The sequence below is a fragment of the Leptopilina boulardi genome, unplaced genomic scaffold, assembly GCF_019393585.1.
Source record: "Leptopilina boulardi isolate dan_hultmark-lab unplaced genomic scaffold, ZJU_Lbou_2.1 LbouV2_305, whole genome shotgun sequence".
NCBI lineage: Eukaryota > Metazoa > Arthropoda > Insecta > Hymenoptera > Figitidae > Leptopilina > Leptopilina boulardi.
The window spans coordinates 1,863,817-1,884,168 of record NW_026137869.1 but is presented as its reverse complement, the minus strand read 5'-3'; the positions used below and the strand labels follow the sequence as shown (position 1 = coordinate 1,884,168).

The 20,352-nt window shown below is 24.8% G+C and overlaps 1 long non-coding RNA gene across 1 annotated transcript; it reads right to left on the bottom strand.

Moving 5' to 3' along the window:
• Positions 1–10,859: 10,859 nt before the first annotated feature.
• LOC127283077 (uncharacterized) lies at positions 10,860–15,048 on the bottom strand. Its single transcript, XR_007843297.1, has 3 exons — positions 14,923–15,048; positions 13,850–13,989; positions 10,860–11,027 (listed from the first exon to the last, which is right to left on the bottom strand). It is a non-coding gene; the product is annotated as an uncharacterized LOC127283077 (long non-coding RNA).
• Between the last annotated feature and the right edge of the window lie 5,304 nt (positions 15,049–20,352).

The following is a 20,352-nucleotide window of genomic DNA, read 5'->3' as shown; positions in this document are numbered from 1 at the left end:
TTTAAGTAGTTGTGTTAATGGTGTTGAAATTTTTGAAAATCCGTTTATAAATCTTCTATAATATCCGGCTAGACCTAAAAATTGTTTTATATTCTTTTCATTTTTTGGTGTTGGAAATTTTTGTACTGCTTCTATTTTTTTTGGATCTGGCCTAACTCCTTCTTTATCAATTATATGACCTAAATATGCAACTTCTGTTTTAAGAAATTCGCATTTGTCTGGTTGCAGGTGTAGGTTTGCGTATCTAAGTCGGTCAATTAATTTATTGAATTTTATTTCGTGTTCTTCTAGAGTTTCTGCATATAATACTATGTCGTCTAGATACACAAAGAGGTCATTTTCGATTAATGAACCTAAGGTAATGTTCATCAGTCTTTGAAAAGTACTGGGGCCATTTTTTAAACCAAATGGCATTCTGTCAAATTCATAATGTCCATATGGGGTTGAAAAGGCAGTTTTATGGGAATCTTTTTCGTCCATTGGAATATGGTGAAAACCTGTTGCTAAATCGAATACTGAGAAATAACGGGCATTAGATATTTGGTCAAGAATTTCCAAAATATTCGGTAACGGAAAGTTGTCGGAAATTGTTTTTTCGTTTAATTTTCTGAAGTCTAATACCATTCTCCATTTTCTTTCGCCGTGAGAATCGAGTTTCTTGGGTACTAGAAAAATTGGAGTATTATATGGTGACTGGGAAGGTTTAATAATTTTGTTTTTTAAAAGTTCGTTCACTTGTCTAGTTATTTCTTCTTTGTGGACTGGTGGATATCTGTATTGTTTTGTTATAATTGGTCGATCGTCGATAGTTGGAATTGAATGCACTAAAAGAGGTGTAGCTTCTAATGGTTCGTCGGGTAGTTGAAATCTGTCAGAATTTGTTGCAATAAGTTTTTCTACATGTGATAATTCTTCTTTATTTAAATGGTCAAGTCTTAATAGTTTTTTAATGTCTTCAATTCTTTTATTAGAAGAAATATTATTAATTTGGTTACTATTGTTATGTACTGTATTTATAGGTTCTTTTGGATTTTTAAAAAAATATTTTTTACCTTTAATTTCTAAACATTTTAATGCGTAATTTATATTAACATTATTTTTTAAAAAAAATTCTGAACCTAAAATTCCGTCTTCTGTAATTGGAACGTTATTTGGAATTAAATGAAAAATTGTTGGAAAACCAAATATATTTAATTTAATATTTCCTAGTGTGTATACAGGATGATTATTTATTCCTGTTAATCTTAATATTTCGTCTTGTTCAATTTGAATTCCATGGTCGATAGTATTTAATTTTAATAAATTTCTACCTGCTCCTGTATCTATCATTATATTTGTTGGACATTTTAAACCATTAACTGTTGTAGTTATTGAAGGAATGGGGTTGTCGGTGCTAATATTTATTTTTATTTCTTTTATATTTCTTTTCTGTGTAGTAGGTGCATTATCTTCATTTAGCGAGCCTCCCGTGCAGCACCTGTGTTGGGGAGGGGTCTGGAGTTTCCCTGATTTTGTGGTTGAAATCTTTGTTGTTGTGGTTGATACTGTTCTTGTTGTGGTCTGTATTGTTGATTTTGTGTTTGTTGGTTATTATATATTTTTTTACGACATTCACTGATAAGATGACCAGGTTTTTTACAATAGGAACACTCTTTTTGAGCTTGATAAGTATTATATGGAGTATTCCTTTGATTAGGTGGATATTGAGAAGATCTGTAATTTGTTTGTTCATATTGTCTATTGTTAGGTTTAGGTTTCCATTGTTCTTGATATTGTTGATGTGGGTTCCATTGATTTTGATAATGTCGATTCTGATTTCGCGGATATTGAAAAGGGTTGTTGTACGTTTGATTCCAATTGCTTGTTCTGTTTGCACTTTGGTAATTAAAATTTTGTTTTAATTGACGACAAACTATGGCTGAATGACCTATTTTGTTACATATTTGACAGATTAATTCTTCTCTCATGATGTGGATTTTATCTTTTTTAGTTTCTAATTTTTCCTCTCTGTTCCTATGGGAAGATCTTAAAGCTAAATTTGCTGCTAATTTTCTTTCAACTTCAATAGCATTATTTATGGCATCTTTAAATGAATTTACGTCTTCTAATCTGGTTTCAATGTCTGTTTTTAATCCTCTAATAAAACAATCTAAAACATCTTTTTTAAATCCAGTTACGAAATTTTCATCTTCTCTTCCTTGATTACTACGCCTATGTGAATCTAAAATTCTATTTCCTATTTCCCGTATTCTAGTTGCGTAAGAAATAACTTTTTCGTTTTCCCATTGATAAATGCTTCCTAATTCACCCTGTAGTTGGTATATAGATTTATTTGGAGAATACACATTTTTTAGGCTATCTATTAATTCATTGATGTTATCGTAAGAATCATTTAATAAAGATTGTCGAGCTTCTCCCCTAATTTTTGTTTTAATAAGTTTTGTTAAGTTTGCTTCTGCATTTTGAGGTAATAGGCTTTTGGCTTCATTACATGATGAAATAAATTGTTCTAAAGGTATGTTATCGCCCGAAAAAATTGGTACTATTTCTAAGGCATCGCGAAGTGAGACGACTTGATTATTAAAAATCGTTTCTCGTGTTTCTGGCATTATTTTTCTTTTATAGTTATCGGTAAAATTTATAAATTTGTTCTGTTTGTCTTTAATTAATAGTTCTAAAATATCGTCTTTATCTGAAATTGATTTGTCAAAATTCTTATATGGGGTTCTTGTATTATTTTCTAAAGGTTCTGTTTCGGATTCAGATTCTGATTCAGTATTTATTTCTAAGTTTTCTGGTTTTAAGGTTGTTTCGATTATGGTAGAAGAAAAGTCAGTTAAATTTAGTGAATTTGTGTCAATAGATTCTTCAAAATTAGTTATTGTTTCGTCGTTTGCTGTATTGCCACTAATTATAACACTATTATTTTGTCTAGAATAAGGATGTGGAGAGTCAGTTTTTTTATTATAAGTTTCAAATGCAGTTTGATTATTAGTTAGTATTTCTTTTGCTAATAAAGGATTATCTTGAGCTTGACTACGAGTAGTTCTCTTTTCTTCAGACATTGGTTAACATTTTTGAAAATAGTAAACAAAATTTGTAAGTGTAATGTAATGTAGAATAAAACTTGTCAGTTTTATGTTTTCTAATTTTTGTATGTGTGGACAAACATATGTGTAGACAAATATATGTGTATACAAATATATATATATATATATATAATATGATAGATAAATACGTTTATAAAATAAGTAAAGGATTATTTGATTGTTTCTGTTCATAAATTATTTGATTAAAAACAACAGAATTTCTCAAAAAATTTGCAAATTTTATTTAGAATTAATTATTTATTAATATTGTTGAAAAAATTTGAGCAACAATTTTTTTTTATTCTAAAAATTTTGAAAATTTATTTGTTTATAACTTGTTAAACAATATTTTGGTTAAAAAAAATTTATAGAAAAAATGTGTTTAAATTTTATTTAAGAGACTTATTTATTTTTTAATATTAATTTATTGTTTATTTAAAAAAAATTTTATATAATTATTTTTATATTGTTTATTTATTTATTAATTGAAATATTTGTTTAAAAATAAATTTTATTGTATTAATTTTTAATATTTATTTATTGTTTATTTCAAATTTATTAATTAATTAATTATTTTTATATTGTTTATTTATTTGTAAATTAAAATGTTTGTTTTTTTAAAAATTATATATTTTTTTTTTTTTTTTTTTTAAATTATATTTTATTTAAGAGAATTATCTATTTTAAATATTTATTTATTGTTTATTTATTAATTATTTAATTATTTTTATATTGTTTATTTATTTGTAAATTGAAACGTTTGTTTTAAAATTTTTATTTTATTTAAAAGAATTTTTTATTTTTAATATTTATTTATTGTTTAAAATTTATTAATTAATTATTGATTTTATAATTATTTGTTTAAAAATTTGTTAATTAATTGTTAGTTATTAATTATTTATTTAGTTATCAATTTATTTATTTTATTATTTATTTTATTTTTATTAAATGTTTATTTATTAATTGTTCATTAAATTATTTATTTAATTATTTATATTTTTAATTAATATTGCAAAAAAATTTTTGAAAAATGATCATTCATTTAATAATTTAACCCAGGCCGATGCACCAAAAATTATAAGTTCTGTTATGTCATATTTTAAATAATTATTAATTTTGCCTAATCTAAACTTATAATTATACCCTGTTCTAACTCCTTAATTTAACTTAGTTAAATTAACTAAGTTGGGGAAAGGATTATTAAATGAATGTTTCTTTAAAAGTAAAAATTATTTATTTAAATAAAAGTGTAAATGTTCTTAATTGACAATCAAATATTTTATAAAATCTATTTAATTTGATTTGGTAAAACTACCTTTTTATTTGTGGTGGCGGAGTTTCCCAATCTTCGTTTCTTGGCACCTGACTTTGATCTTCTATTGAGGTAATAAAGATTTTATTACTGGAAACCTTTTAACTGATGACAACACTTTAAAACTGTATTTTACACTTGTTATGAAGAACTTCTTGTATATATATTTTGGGAATCGATACTATGATCTTTTTACGTATAATTTGGGACTGCCTTGTTAGTGAAAGGTCTCCCATTATATAGTAATATTTTCCAATGTATTTCTCGCAGCGGGACCAGTTCGCCTCTATGGGTAGATTCAATGTCGGGACCTCACAGACACGAAAAATCTTTATTGCTTTTTCTGTTAGTAGTGGTGACTCCATAATAGATTTCCTGGTTTTTAGATCGTCTTTTCTAATTTTGAATATTAAGAACATCACACCTCTATGAAATATAATAATTTTACATATTGATTTACATTGATTATTTCTGATAACAATACATTTGTTGTTTACAAATATTTGTTTACAAATATTTGTTTACAAATATTTGTTTATTTATAAACGCTTATTTATAATTTAATATTACAAAAATATTTATTTTATTAAAATTAATTATTAACAATTATTATTTATTATAAAAAAATGTGACGGTGACATGATTATATTATATATTTGTTTATTTATAAATATATTTGTTTATTTATAAACAATTGTTTATCCACAAATATTTGTTTACAAATATTTGTTTATTAAAGAACAATTATTTATTTACAAATATATTTATTTATAAAAGAATTTATTTTATATAAATATTTATTTATTAATTATTATTAATTATTATTATTTTTATAAAAAATGTTACGGTGACGTGACAATTTAAATAATAGAAATTTTATTGCACCGAATTTTTTTTAGCCGAATTTCCATTTGTAAAAATTGATATTTGATATACATTTCTATTTTTTTAATATTATTATTATTATTATTATTCTTAATTTTTGAACTTTAATTATTAATTTTATTGTTATTATTATTTTACATTTAAAAATACTATTTTTCTAGAATAATACCGTTTTATTTGCTCCCAATAATTTTTATTTTATGGAGTTTTTATTTATTTACTATTTTATTTACATATTTTAAATATTTATTTATTTTTATTTATTGTTTTATTTATATAGTAGAAATTTTATTACATCAAATTATTATTTAGCCGAATTTTCATTTGTAGAACTTAATATTTGATAAACATTTATATTTTATTATTATTATTTTTATTATTATTATTCTTAATTTTTGTTCTTTAATTATTAATTTTATTGTTATTATTATTTTTCATTTAATAATACTATTTTTCTAAAATAATATCGTTTTATTTGCTTCTAATAATTTTTAATTAACAGAGTTATTATTTATTTATTATTTTATTTATATACTTCAAATATTTATTTATTATTATTTTATTTATATAGTAGAAATTTTATCTTATGTCGAATTATTATTTAGCCAAATTTTCATTTGTAGAAATTGATATTTGTCTAATACCTATAATGAAGAAAAATTACCAGTCGCCGGGAATCGAACACACGACCCTAACGTTCGTAAGTCGATACGCTAACCACCTAACCATGTTCGCACTCCATGAGAGATTACTTAAGAAAAAGGAAATTCAACTTCAAAATAATATGAAACAATAAAAAAAAAATGATGTATATATGACTAATTAAATAGACGAGCGGAAAATTAGTAACAGTGGAATAATTTCCAATTCGCAATCCTTCAGCGTGAAGTTGTAATTATAGAATGAAGGCGATATGCGTGCTGTAACAAATTTGTTTTTCATTTTGCTTGTGCACAAAAAAAAATACTACTATACTCACACATTTATCTACTATACAAAACGTATAGATTTCTGTACATATATATATGTATATATATATATATATATATATATATATACAAAGTTGTTCTAATATATATGTGTGTGTGTGCGATCGCCTTTAGCCTGCATTCAGTTGGATCAGTGCAAGGGATGCTTAATTCTAGTAATCTCCGCGTCAGAGCAGCTTCTGATCCAGACTATCCGGATGCTGCGGGATACATTGCCTCTTTCGCTTTGATTTGCAATATATATATATATATATATATACTCTCTTTCTCTCGCGCGATACTATATAAGATTGGTGTACACCGAATAATAATACACACGACGGTGAGAGAAGCTCTTCGTGTGTATCGCAAAAAGGGGGTTGTGAAAGAGAGAGAGCGAGGAAATAAAGGAAGTATATATAAGGGGCCATAAGGAAAATAAAAAGAGCGCGCAGGGATTCGATAATTACTACCGGGAGTCGGTGGAGGCGGCAATTCTCTCCTCCCGCAACGTGAAACGCAGCGAGCAATTATTCCTGATTTCAAATCTTTTGGATATTGAAAAATTTCAACAGAATTTCCTTAAATTTTTTCTTTTAATTATTAATTATCAATTATCAATTATTATTTTTTCTGTTTAATGATAATAAATTTTTTTTTACAAAATTCACATTGGTTCTCTTAATTTTTTTTTTCTCACCGAATGGTACGTGACATCGCGCGCGCTTGTGCGTCTTTTGACGGATGCTGAGGCGTTGACTTAGATTAATAATTTCTGCATGACTCTTGTAGTTATATTATCAAGATGGATTTTCCCGTAAAAAAAAAATTAACTTTATTTTTAAACTTAAAAATAAAAATTATTTATAGAGAAAATAGTTATTTTATTGACATAAATAAGAAAAAAGAAAGAAAATAATTTTTTCTCTATATATTTCCAAAGAACAACGAATCTATTTAATTATTTAATGATTTTTCTTTACTATAATAATATTAAAGACGTGAATATAGAAATATGGTAGCGAAAAATATATTGCAGAAAATCTAATATTATATTAAAAAAAAAAAAAAAAAAAAAAAATCTCCCTAACATAAATCGTTTGACAATTGCATATATATAAAAGGTATTCAGCACACGCGATTTTATATGAGCAGCCTGCGGAGTCGCGAAGAGAACACCTACGCTCATCATATATATATATCCAATGCTATTAAGGAAGTATTTAATTCAATGCATATGTATTCGATGCGCTCGATTACGCTTATATTTGAAAAAAAAAGAATAAGCAACCTACGCGAATTTATCGAGAATTGAGATTCTTATCAACTATACTTGCTTCGAGGGACGCTTCTCCTACCCACGTGAGCTTTTTAACTAACATCGTTTCTCGTAGGTGCAATTTTTCATAAAAAAATTTTTTTATTCACATTTAAAACAAATGATACATCCTTTTCAAATAAAAAAAAACCCTTTGTATATAAATTCTTTCGAAAATTCATGTGAAAATTTTTATTTAGAGATAGAAATTTCGATAAAACCATATTGTTCTTAAAAATAATGATTTATAAAACGAAATGATGACTAATGTAACTTTTATTAATGAGGTATATATATGTGACACGTTGGAATGTTAAACGAGAGTGTGAAATTGAATTTCTGGTGATACTCTCTTAGCACACAGCATGTGTGAATGAATTGTCGCTTCTGGAATGGTTATTCTGATTATTATGATTAGTATTATTATTATTGGAATCACAACGAATCATTTACTACATAACGTGTGTCATAGGCACGTCCCTAATATTGCGAGACCACCCATCTTGTCAAGATATGAGATGCGAGCATTAACTATCATCCAGGAAGCATATATATAACTACAATCCTCTAACAGCGGGATTCGCGCGATAACGCGCTCAGGTTCAAATGCAGGTGTTTAACACTTTATTTATGAAGAGTCATTCTAATGTCATTATTCTTATATTTTCGACATTGAATTCACGCGAGTTCGAGAAGATATGAAATGATACGTCACTTAACTCTGCGGGTGATCCAAACACCAAAATTTCATTCAATAATAACCACACGTATATATTTATCTATTAAAAGAACATCAGTCACATTTGCATTTAACACTTCTATATATTCCCCTGCATCATCTCGTGTATATATATTATTCGAAATGTCGACAAATAAAAGTCATATTAATTTCAAATGCTTGTAATGTTTCAGTTGTGTGTTTTTTTTTAACTTTAAAATAATAATAATTCTATGCGCACTGAAAAAAATTTATATTAAAATAATCGGTTACCTAATTACACAAATAAATATTTATTTTTATTAAATAAACTGTATTTGAACCAATAAATTAATTTGAATTAATAAATTTCTGTATTTGAAACAAATATCATTTAATTGACTCAATAATTATTCATTATTATATAAATAATAAATATTTAATATAAAATAAAAATTATTTTCTAAAAATTAATATTTGTTAATAAGGTATTATTTGAAACAAATAAATTTTTTTCAATGTATTTTAATTGATTTTAAAAATAAAAAAAAGACTCACCGATTGGTGAGTCCCACGTTGGGGGAATCCTACTGCGCTTCATCTGTGCGGGTTACTGCTGAAGATCTCGAAAATTTCTGCGTCGTGGTTCGATGATACGATATGATGGCATATTATCACTTTCTTGAAACAGATCCTCTTCTATGGACCAATCTGAAAATTAAGAAAAAATAGATATAACAATATTGTCATACGTTAGCACTTTTTCAAGATTTTAAATTTATAATAATTAAAAAATTAAATATTTATCTAATTAAATCAAAAATATTTAATTAATTAAATATTTATCTAATTAAATCAAAAATATTTAATTAATTAAATATTTACCAAATTAAATCAAAAATATTTAATTAATTAAATATTGAAAATAAAAAAAAAAAATTGTAACAGCATAAAATTCAGTCCCAAACTGATGTGAAAATATATAAAATTTTTGTTTTAAATAAAAAATTGTTTACTATTTGTTTCTGTGAAATTTCAATTATTTAACATGGTTTTGAGCCTTGTGTTATTATTTTTTTTATTATTATTTTAATTTACATTTATTCAAATTTTCAAAGAATTCATCGCTTTAATACGATGTTCTTGGCTCACATAACCCGAAGTCATATTTGGCACCAGTTTCGCTTCAAAAACGTATATATATAGTAGCCTCAGGCTCGTCGTTATAATTATTTAAAATCGCTTCAGATCCATATATAATATTGGAACAACTAAACGAACGCCTTTGGCACTTGTTGTATGTATACTCAATTTGTTTGATTTTAATAATGACCTACCCCCCTTTTTCTCAAACTTTTAATAAACCGATCGATTTAATTTTCCGACCTATATATTATAATCTTTCCTATAAATTTTATTTAGTTTCCTACTATTAACAATTTGCAAATTTTATCATAAATTACAATTTTTCTAATTTTATTATTGCAAAAAAAAAATTATGCTAATTAAAAATATCAAACTGTTTAATTTAATTCAATAACTAGTTTTTTACAATATTTTAATTTTATGCATTTTTAATAATATTATTTGTTATATTTCAAATTTTCATTATTTTTTTTTTTTTAAATACATTTGTAAAAGAATAAATAATTATTTACGTTGAAAAAAAAAATTCAATTTCAAAAAGAAAACACGGTCACGCATTTTATTGCCTCTATTGAGTAAATTATTTAGAAAAAAAAAAAATGTCTGAGTCAATAATACACAGCCATAACTAACATAAATACTTTCCTTGCGCTTAGATTTAATAGCGACGGGCTTTTAGCGACGGAAACGATATATAGCATAATTACGCTAATAGCCGCACACCTTTTTCTTTTAAAAATATGTATATATATTTAAAAAAAAAAAAAAGTGATCATTTTTCTTTCTACCCACGATTGTTTCCGTTTCCTCATTGGCGTGCGTTATTTCAAAATAAAATGAAAGTAAAAAAAAAAAAAAGAAAAAACAAAGTCATTTCAAGAAACTGCAAACAGTAAAACTTTAAAAGGAGACGTAAAATGAAAAATAAAACGTTCATTAAATGGTTGTATTTCTAAAGCACAATTATATATATGTGTTGGTTTTAAAATAACCAACAATTTGGAAAATGAATTTTTTTTTTAAAAGAGAGTTTTCTTTTTCGTATTTTGTTAAATTGTTTAAACAAATTGAGTAAATTTTTAAATATAGAATTTTTTTTTTTGCAATAATAAAATGAGAAAAATTGCAATTTATTATTAAATTTTTGGAAATTGTTAATTTTCGTCGGATTATAAAACTATTATTTAATTAAAAATAATAGTTTTTTTTTTGTATACAATTGTATTTTTGCGTTTTTTTTTTTCTTTTTCTAAATATATTGACGCCAATGTTGGAGGTACACTTATCTCCGGAGGCGCTTGAATTGCAGCACACGCAGTTATCGTTTCCTAGACTGGCACACATACACACACACACATAGTGTTTGTAACCTGGTTTACCCCCGAGGGTGGAAGCACTCTATGTACGCACTCAAAGAGGGTTTCTCTCTCTCTCTCTCTCTCTCTCTCTATACTTCTGCAAAGGGCGTGGTTGGGAGACGCGCGACGTCCATTTGTCTCAACCACCACCCGCACCCAGGAACGCCCTCGCATCCCACGGGCATCGATCACGTCTTCCTCTTAGCAGACTTTACCGCGCAGAAACCGTAAGCATCATGAAAAACTCCATTGCACTAAGATCAAGACAAACAAAAAATAAGAAAAGAAAAGAAATTGCAAAAAAAAATCCTACAACAAAAAAAAAAGACAAGATTCTTAAGTAACTCGAAACTTAATTGAAAGCGTGAGTTCACTTATATGCCGCTTAAAAAGCTTCTTGTCGACATGAATATAATATATTTCATATAGAAGCGTTCAAATGAACAAAATATTTTTTTCAATCTATAAATTATTAGAAATTATAATGTCAATGTAAAATAAAACAGTAAATTAAACAAATATTAAATTAATAACTTCTTTTTAGATATTTAAAACAATATTTTGTAATAAAATTCGTATACTTAAAGAAGTTACAAAAAAAATTTTGTTCATTTGAACGTTCAACACTTTTGGATCTTTCATATAGGGGAAAATTTGCAAAAAAAAAAAATTCTAGAAATTGCAAAATTGGAATAAATTATTTTCTTACAATAAAGGTTTATATACGTGAATTATTTGTTTAAAAATAAATTTAAAAATTATATAATAATATAATAATTAAAATATAGACAATTATTATCCATTGCCAAAAAAAAAAAATTTTCCCTAGAAATTCTGTATTATAATTATAATATTTTCATAATTAAAATATATAATCACAATATTATCATAATTATAATATTTTTATAAAAATAAATAATGATAATGATAATAATGATATAATGATAATTAAAATATAATTATATATAATTGGAACGTTGAAAAATTGAAAATAAGATAATTTTCTTTCTGTTTTCAGCCGGTAAGTGAAAGAAATGACTTTTAGCGTTTGAAATAAAGATGAAGGGCAATGAGGAAGTTTACACGTACTTCGGTAAGTGCGCACGTAATTATCCGTATAGTGTATATTATTATTCTCGCGAGTTTTGAAAGTGGCCTCGTAATTCAGTGCGACGGGGGCTTATAAAAAAGCATCTCTCATCATATATATATATATAGAAATTAAGCCTAAAGGGGAATAATTTAGAGACATCTTCTTTTTCCCGAAAAAACATTTTTTTAACAAATTTCATTTTTAATATTCTTATTTTTAAAATAAATATATTTATTCGAAAAAAAATATAAATTAATATACTATTGTCAATTAAGCGTCTTGAGTCGTTAGTCAAAGTCTCTCCCTTAAATGCGGCGGTGCCTGACTATGCTGAACGTTATTATTATTATATATACTGTCTTCGCAATTTGTGAATATTCATGAGGTTTAATACATTTCTGCAATACAATGTCAAAAAAAAAACAAAAATTTCATTTTCAATTGAAAAAAAAAATGTTCAAAGAAATTTTAATATTAAAATTTTAAAAAAAAGTAATTATTCGATAAAATCAAATATTAAATCATTTATAATTAATTATATATTCTAAACTACATATAAAAATAGTTATCGATTTTTTTTTTAAACTAAAAAACAGGACCGAAAAAAATACCTAAAATTCATCATTCGATATTCAAGTATTTGCGGTTTGCAAATGTTGTAACTTGAATAAGAATGCGGTTAAAATTGTGGCGCGCAAAATAGCGAGGAAAAGTTGGCACGCGATGTTTCGTGAAAGTCTTCTATGCACCTTCGCAGGATGTCGTTGATCCTGTTTGCGTGTGTGCCTCCTTCAGAATTTCGTGGAACTAAGAATTAGATAAAGATATTCTGTCTAATCTGACTTCTTCGTGTTTTCAATGAAAAGAGAGAGAGAGAGAGAGATTGGTGGGGCCACTGCTTTCAGCATAGAAAAATTCTATAGATAGAGACGTTCCTGGGTTTTTAACGAGGGATTTTAATATCTTGATTTACTTTTTTTTTTGCCTCTCATATGAAGAAAATTAGCAAAAATCATCATCGCGATTAAAAGATATAATTTATTGAAAGATTAGAGTGAGATTATATATATGGATTCTGAGAAAATAAAAGAGAAGAAAAAAAGACAAAGTGTAACGGATTTTTTTTTTCTTTTTTTTTTAATGTAAGGATACCACAAGGATGAAGGTGGTAATTAACAATTGCACGGTGTATAAGGGATTGCCTACGAGCATAAATTTATGCATTGGCGTTTTTCGCACATATGTGCCCTCTAAAGTTTTGCATATGCATGGCTCGATTGATATGAATGCATCGCTGCATACTAAGTGACTCCCCTGAACCGTTATCTGATTCTATTTTCAATTCATTCCTATTCTGTGATTACTTACAAGAAATTTTCGAAAATCTCATTCTTACATCGAAAAATCTCTTAAAAAACTCGAAATTATTTTTCTCAAATAATAAATATTAAAGTTATTATTAAATAGATTAAATTATTATTAAATTAAAATTTAATATTTTTCTTAAGGCCAGGTCCAAGTCGTGTCAGCTATTCCATTGAAACTTCAAAGGAACAACTGACTCGACTTGGACCTGGCCTTAAATAATAAATAAAATAAAAGAATAATAATTAAAATTAAAGTTAATAAGTGCATTAAATTATTATTAAATTAAAATTTAATATTTTTCTTAAATAATAAATAAAATAAAAGAATAATAATCAAAATTAAAGTTAATAAGTGCATTAAATTATTATTAAATTAAAATTTAATATTTTTCTTAAATAATAAATAAAATATAATAATAATAATTAAAAGTTAATAAGTAGATTAAATTATTATTAAATTAAAATTTAATACTAAGTTATTATTCAATTATAATTTAATTAAAATTTAATACTAAGTATAATTATTAAATTGAATTTTAATATTAATTTTTAATTTAATCAAATAATTTTGCTTAAAAAAACTCACAAAAAAAATAAAGAGAGGAATTATTATTACCTTCTTCCAAAATTTAGCTGATGGAAAACAGAAGGGACTCATTATTGAATAGATTTTCATGCTAACAGAATGACAGGCTGTTGACAAGTTCACACAGGTCCATTATGGATCACAGCTTCATTGAAATTCACCTCCTTCAGCTATAAATAATAAAAAAAAAATTAGTAAAAATATCCATACAAATAGAAATGATAAATGATTTTTTAAAAATAAAACCAAATCTCAATTTTAATTTTTATTTGAAAATTTTAATTGCGATTTTTAGAAAATTTTGCTTTTTATATATTTTATCATTTCTATTTGATAATTTGTATATAATTTATTTTAATTAAACAATTTTAAGAACAAACAATAAAATGATTTATAAATAGTAAGTTATTCATTAAGAAATTATTAATAATACAGTGGAAATCAATAAAAAATCTAATTTAATTATAATTAAACAATTAATACCTAGTATTTTTAAAAATGAACGAAAAAAGAAAATCTACAATTAAATTTAAAAAAAATGAAACAAAATTATTAAATTGTTTCATTTGCTGTAATATTTCCTAACCTAATTTGTCATAAAAATCACTTTTTCAAATTATTATCATTATTGTTATTAATGTATACATTTATAATTTTCTATATTTCCTAACCTTACTTTTCACATGACGATGACAAACAATTTTTTCATTAATTTATATGATTTATATTCTTATTAGATAAATGAACGAATTAAATTTACAAGTGAAAATTATGCATTAAAAAAAATTAAACATAACCTACATTTTAATTGATTCAGAAAAAATTATTACCTGCAATTATGCCACATTACCATCCATGATTTTATAACACCAATTATGAATGTTCAGAATTTTATAATAACTTTACGTAATTGTTTAATTTTAAGCAAAAAAAAAGACAAACAATGAGCTGTTTGTATGAGGACGGTTGAATGACCTATACTTCGTCACATATATATGTCGAGATATTATCATATCTCGACGAAATTATCATAAAATATTATGCCACATGACTTAAACAACAATTAAAACACAAAATTGAATTAAATAATGAAAAATATTTACCATTTTTGATGAAGAATGATGAAAATATGCACAGGTACAGTCAATTTTCAACTGATTTTTCCGTGATAGTGAAGAAGGAAGTTAGGCAACCAGACGAACAATATGGCCTATGCTCTAATTGGCTGAAATATAAATGCGATTATTGTGATTGGTGGAAAATAAAATGTGATTCATTGCAAAATTCCGTTGATAATATAAATTGCAAACGAATATTAAATTACAATTACATTATTTATATGTCAATTCTTATAAATATATCGCACCACATTTTATCGTAGAAAAGATTAGGAATAACTTCATATTATTTTTTTTGTTAATTAAATTTAATTTAGAAATATTATTCAAGTCTCAATAAGTTGCTCATTTGACTAGTGGCGTACGTCAGTTTTCCCTTCCGTCTGCGCGAATAGAACGAAATTAGCAACGTTTTGCGCTGATAGTTATTGTTTAGAAAAGTTTTGAAAAGTGCACAGTGAAACAGTAATATCAGTGATCAAGAGAAAATAAAATAATCAGAAATATATGGATGGTACTTTTTGCAGCTATTGTGTTTTGAGTTGATAATATATATGAGTCCATAATTTTTCAACAAAGGTAAAAATGAGGATGCGATTATTAATGTTCTTTTAAACGATTATCAACAAACGATTCGAGGTAACCTCAAAATTTATTTATTTTTCTACTATAGAATAATTTAAAAAATATTTTTCTATTAAAATTAATTGCCAATTGAATTTTTCACTATTGTCACACACCAATTCTTTATTTATATATATATAATTTTCTAACCTTCAAATATATATTCATTAAAAGTGTTTATTTAGTAAATCTGACATATTGTCAGTAATTTTACTTGTATTAAAAATTAATTTTAAACTAATTGTTTAATTAAATTATTAAAATTAATAATATTTTCTATTAATAATAATTATAACAAATAATTAATATATAAAATTAATATTAATTATTACAATTTTTATTTATAATTAATAATTAAATGAATTATTCAACATTATTATATTATTAATTAATTAATTAGCAAAAAATTGTGCTTATATTAAAATTTAATTAATAAAATTCAAGAAAATACCCATTAAAAAAATAAAATTCAATAAATTACTATTTTTCGCGTACAAAAAAAAAATTATTCGAAAATAATTATATAATTACGGCGCCTATTTGAGAATATAAATCAAATGCAAAAAATTAATTCTTAAAACATTATCCAAATATTAAGTATAGGCGCCAGGGATATATATTACAAATTCCCGCTTACAAAATTTTTGTTCTGAACTATAAAATTATCTTCTTTAAAAATAGAATTATGATAATCATGATTGTTAATATTATCATAATTTTTTTCGAAAATATTCACTAAAATCTATTATATTTATAGACTTACATTTTTTTTTTATTAATTATTATTTCTTTTACTCATTTAATTTTTCTCGATTGTAGTCCCATAATTTAAAAAAAAAAATTTTTTTGCTCATCAAAAATTAAGCCCTTATAATATATAAAGCCGCGGTGTATTTTTTTTTTTCTTTTGAAAATTATGAGGCCAAAATTGATATATTTCCATCTAGATTTTTATGCATTCTTGGAACATAGTTAAGAAGGGAATATCGTTGGAGAAAAAAAAATTGCGCATAATCGGGATTACGAGCCTTTCGTCGGAACGTGCGCGAGAGACGAAATTTGGTAAAAAAAAAAAAAACAAAAAAACAAAAAAAAGAATGAAAACACAAGAGAGAGCCATTATGAATATATTGGTTGAACGAACAAGCGCGGCCGATTTTATCTCCGGAATTTCGAGGCTTGTCTGAAACCGCGTGGGAGGATAATACGTCCCCCTATTTCACCCTCATCTGCCCCCCACCCCTTTTTTTTACCCTTTGAAACATTGTTTTTTAAACTCTTCCTCGCACATTTTTTTTCTTCTAAATAATTTTTTACTTTTCTCAAACTTATCTTAATTTTTTTCCCCTTATTTTAATTTTAATTATTAAATAAATAAATAATAATATCAGAATTATAATATTAATAATTATTATATTGATATTAATTATTATTATTACTTTTTTATTTATTATTATTATTATTTCATTATTAATCATGAATAATAATATTAAGAATTAATATATAATAATTAATATATTAATAATTAATAATTGTAAAATTAATATTATTATCGTTTAATTATTATTATTTATAAAAAATGATTTTTCTGATTTCATTTTTTATATATTTAATAATTTTTTCGTTTCTTTTCTAATGTTGTGTCTGTCAATTTTTATCGATTTTCGTCATATATACGTAATATTTGTAAGCGCCGGCTCTTTGAGGTACCAGTGACGTCACAAAAGTTAGAGAGGAGTCACTTTGGCAGTTTTGCCGGGGGCTTAACTCGAGCGCGAACGCCGCTATTAAGTGAGAATACCTGTGGTATCGTAACTTCCTGCGGGACGGTGTAGATATATATTCTTTAGAGAGACCCCCGAGTATATTTTAACGAGAACACGAGAGACTTCTGAGAGTGGCAGTTAATTTTTTTTTTATTATTTTTTATTTTAATTCGCCACAAAAGTCATGCCGGCGACACAAAAACCGACAATTTCTTTCGATTGAAAATTACAAAAGGCTAAAGTTTTCGTTCGGGGACTTTGCGCAAAAGCGAACCAAACAAAATGGTCACAAAGAAAAAGCTCCGTATATATAATTGAATTTTACTCGCGTCTTGCGTTTTATATCTGCATTTTTCTTTTTTCTTCTTCTTTTTTTTTAAAAAATAATTTTCTTTTCCTTGTAAAATTAAAATTAAATTCAATTCGAATTTTTAAATATTTTAATTTTTGACAAATAAAATTTTATTTGAGTTAAATAAAAATTTTATTCCCCCTAAGTAAAATTTTATTTTGTATTAATTTTTTTTTTATTTAATACAAATAAAATGTTATTATAGGCCCTGAGTCAAATATATTTTTATTTGCTTCAAATAAACGCAAATAAAATATATTTCTCTAGGTGCATATATATTTAATCAACCGGGAATAAAAATTGTTTTAATTAATTCAAATTATTTATATTTGTCTCTCGGAGATAAATAAATTTTTTTTTTGCTTTAAATAAATGATTATTTGTTTCAAAAAAAAATTTTATTTGCTCTAAATAAAATTTGCGCTAAATAAAATTTTATTTTAAAATTAAATTTTTTATTAAAAAAAAATAAAAAGTTATTAGACACTGTGATACAGATATATTTTTATTTGATTCTAGTAAATTTTATTTATCTTAAAAGAATGCAAATAAAATGTTTCTCTATAGGTGCATATTTAATCAACCGGGAATAAAAATTGTTTTAATTAATTCAAATTCCAAATTAATACAAATTGTCATATAATTTATAGATAAATTAATTTATTGTGTATATACTCAGATAAAAGATATATATTTGTCTCGGAGATAAATAAATTTTTATTATTGCTTCAAATAAATATTTATTTGTTTAAAAAAGAAAAAAAATTTATTTGCTCTAAATATAATTTGCACTGAATAAAATTTTATTTGAAATTCAAATTTTTATTTAAAACAAATAAAAAATTATTAGATATATACAAATATATATTTTTATTTGATTCAAATAAATTTTATTTATCTTAAAAAAGAATAATGCAAATAAAATATTTCTCTGGGTGAATATGAGAAAAATGAAAAATGTGAATATGTATAGTCGTAAAAAAAATGAATTTCTAATGTAAATTAATTAAGAAATCCATCATTTTAACGAGGTGGTAATTTTTTTAAGAAAATAGGGGCTAATGTGTATATGGAAGATACTTAAGAAAAAGAGATTTTAGATCGCTACGGTTGGAGGGATAACTTGTTCGATATCATATGGAAAAAATAAATATTTAAATTTTGAAATTTTTGTCGGTCCTTTATGGAAATTCCGCGTTTATATATATATATATATATACATAAAAAAAGTAAGGATGTCGGTTTTTTCGCGGCTGTATTACCAGCTGCTAAAGCGCCGACTAAATCGCATTATAATGACGGTTCACCACCCCGCAGGCCTGCTTTAGCGATTTATGCTTTATAATAGTCTATCGTTATTCATCGTACTGAACGCTGGAGTTATTTAATGCACTGATCTCACGAGAAACGCTTGAAAAATTCCATAATACACGTAATTTCTTTCCGCTGTCAGTCACTTTTTCACTTTTTTCTTTTATTTTCTCTCTCTCTCACAAAAATAACAAAATCGAAACGTCGATTAGCAAGTATAAATATATATATATATATACACGGAAAAAAATCTGGAACAACATGTTTTGCTAAAACAGCAAAAGTTTTCGCTATTCTAAAGAAACATATATATCACTGTTCCAAAATAAATATTTTTTTCCGTTTCCAAATTGAATAAAAAAAATTATTTTTTTTGCTTAAAACAATTATAAATTATTTATTACGATTATTCTAATTTTTTTTAAACACTTTCGTCTTAAAAAAGGGAAAAAATGATGAATAATTGCGCGCGCGATATATATGTATAATGAAATTCTTATATGAGTTTGAAAAACCTTCAATAATTATGGAAGCAGGTGTCGATGGTTGTGATGATAAAATTAGTGATTTATGTGTTATATAATAAAGTTGCAAGTTTAGTTCATTATGAAAGAATTTACGCTGAAAGTATATTTTATGATTAAAGCGCGATGGCATGGAAAAAGATGGTTATTAAGGGTGGACCTTGAAGTTTGCGATATTGATCAGAAAAAAAACTTGGTATAATAAAAAAAAAATATATATGACTCATATAGCAATTATATATATATCAAAGAAGTGTCAAAACATTAAGAGGTCATCGTGAATTATTGCCTCAATTTTTCAAATATAAATAATTATTTAATTGACAATTGTTAATTAAATCTAAGGACCTCAATATAATAAAATCAATTTATTTCAATAATTTTCTTTTCAATATTATATTATTTGAAATTTAGTATTTTATCAAACTTTTTCTTTTTTTTTCTGAAAAATTGTAATAATATTGTATTTTGTAAAAATTATATATTTTATAAATATATACTTGAATTTAACTCGATAATTTCATGTAAATGAATCCTGAGATATATATAATCATCTCTGTAACATAATTGAATTTTTTTTTTAAGAAAAAAAAAATGTGTTCTGTATATATATATGAAACAATGAAAGAGAAATGACGACTAATGAGGGAATGTCCCGAGGCAAAATTTCGATATAAATCGATAAAATTATTTCCACCATTTTATATATACTTTGTTCTTCAAATTCATTTCCAAGAGTAGTATATGCGAATTTTATTCAGTACGTGTTCATTGAACGATTTTGATCAGTAAGAATAATGTGAATGAAGCAGTACCCCTCAAGTATATATATATAATG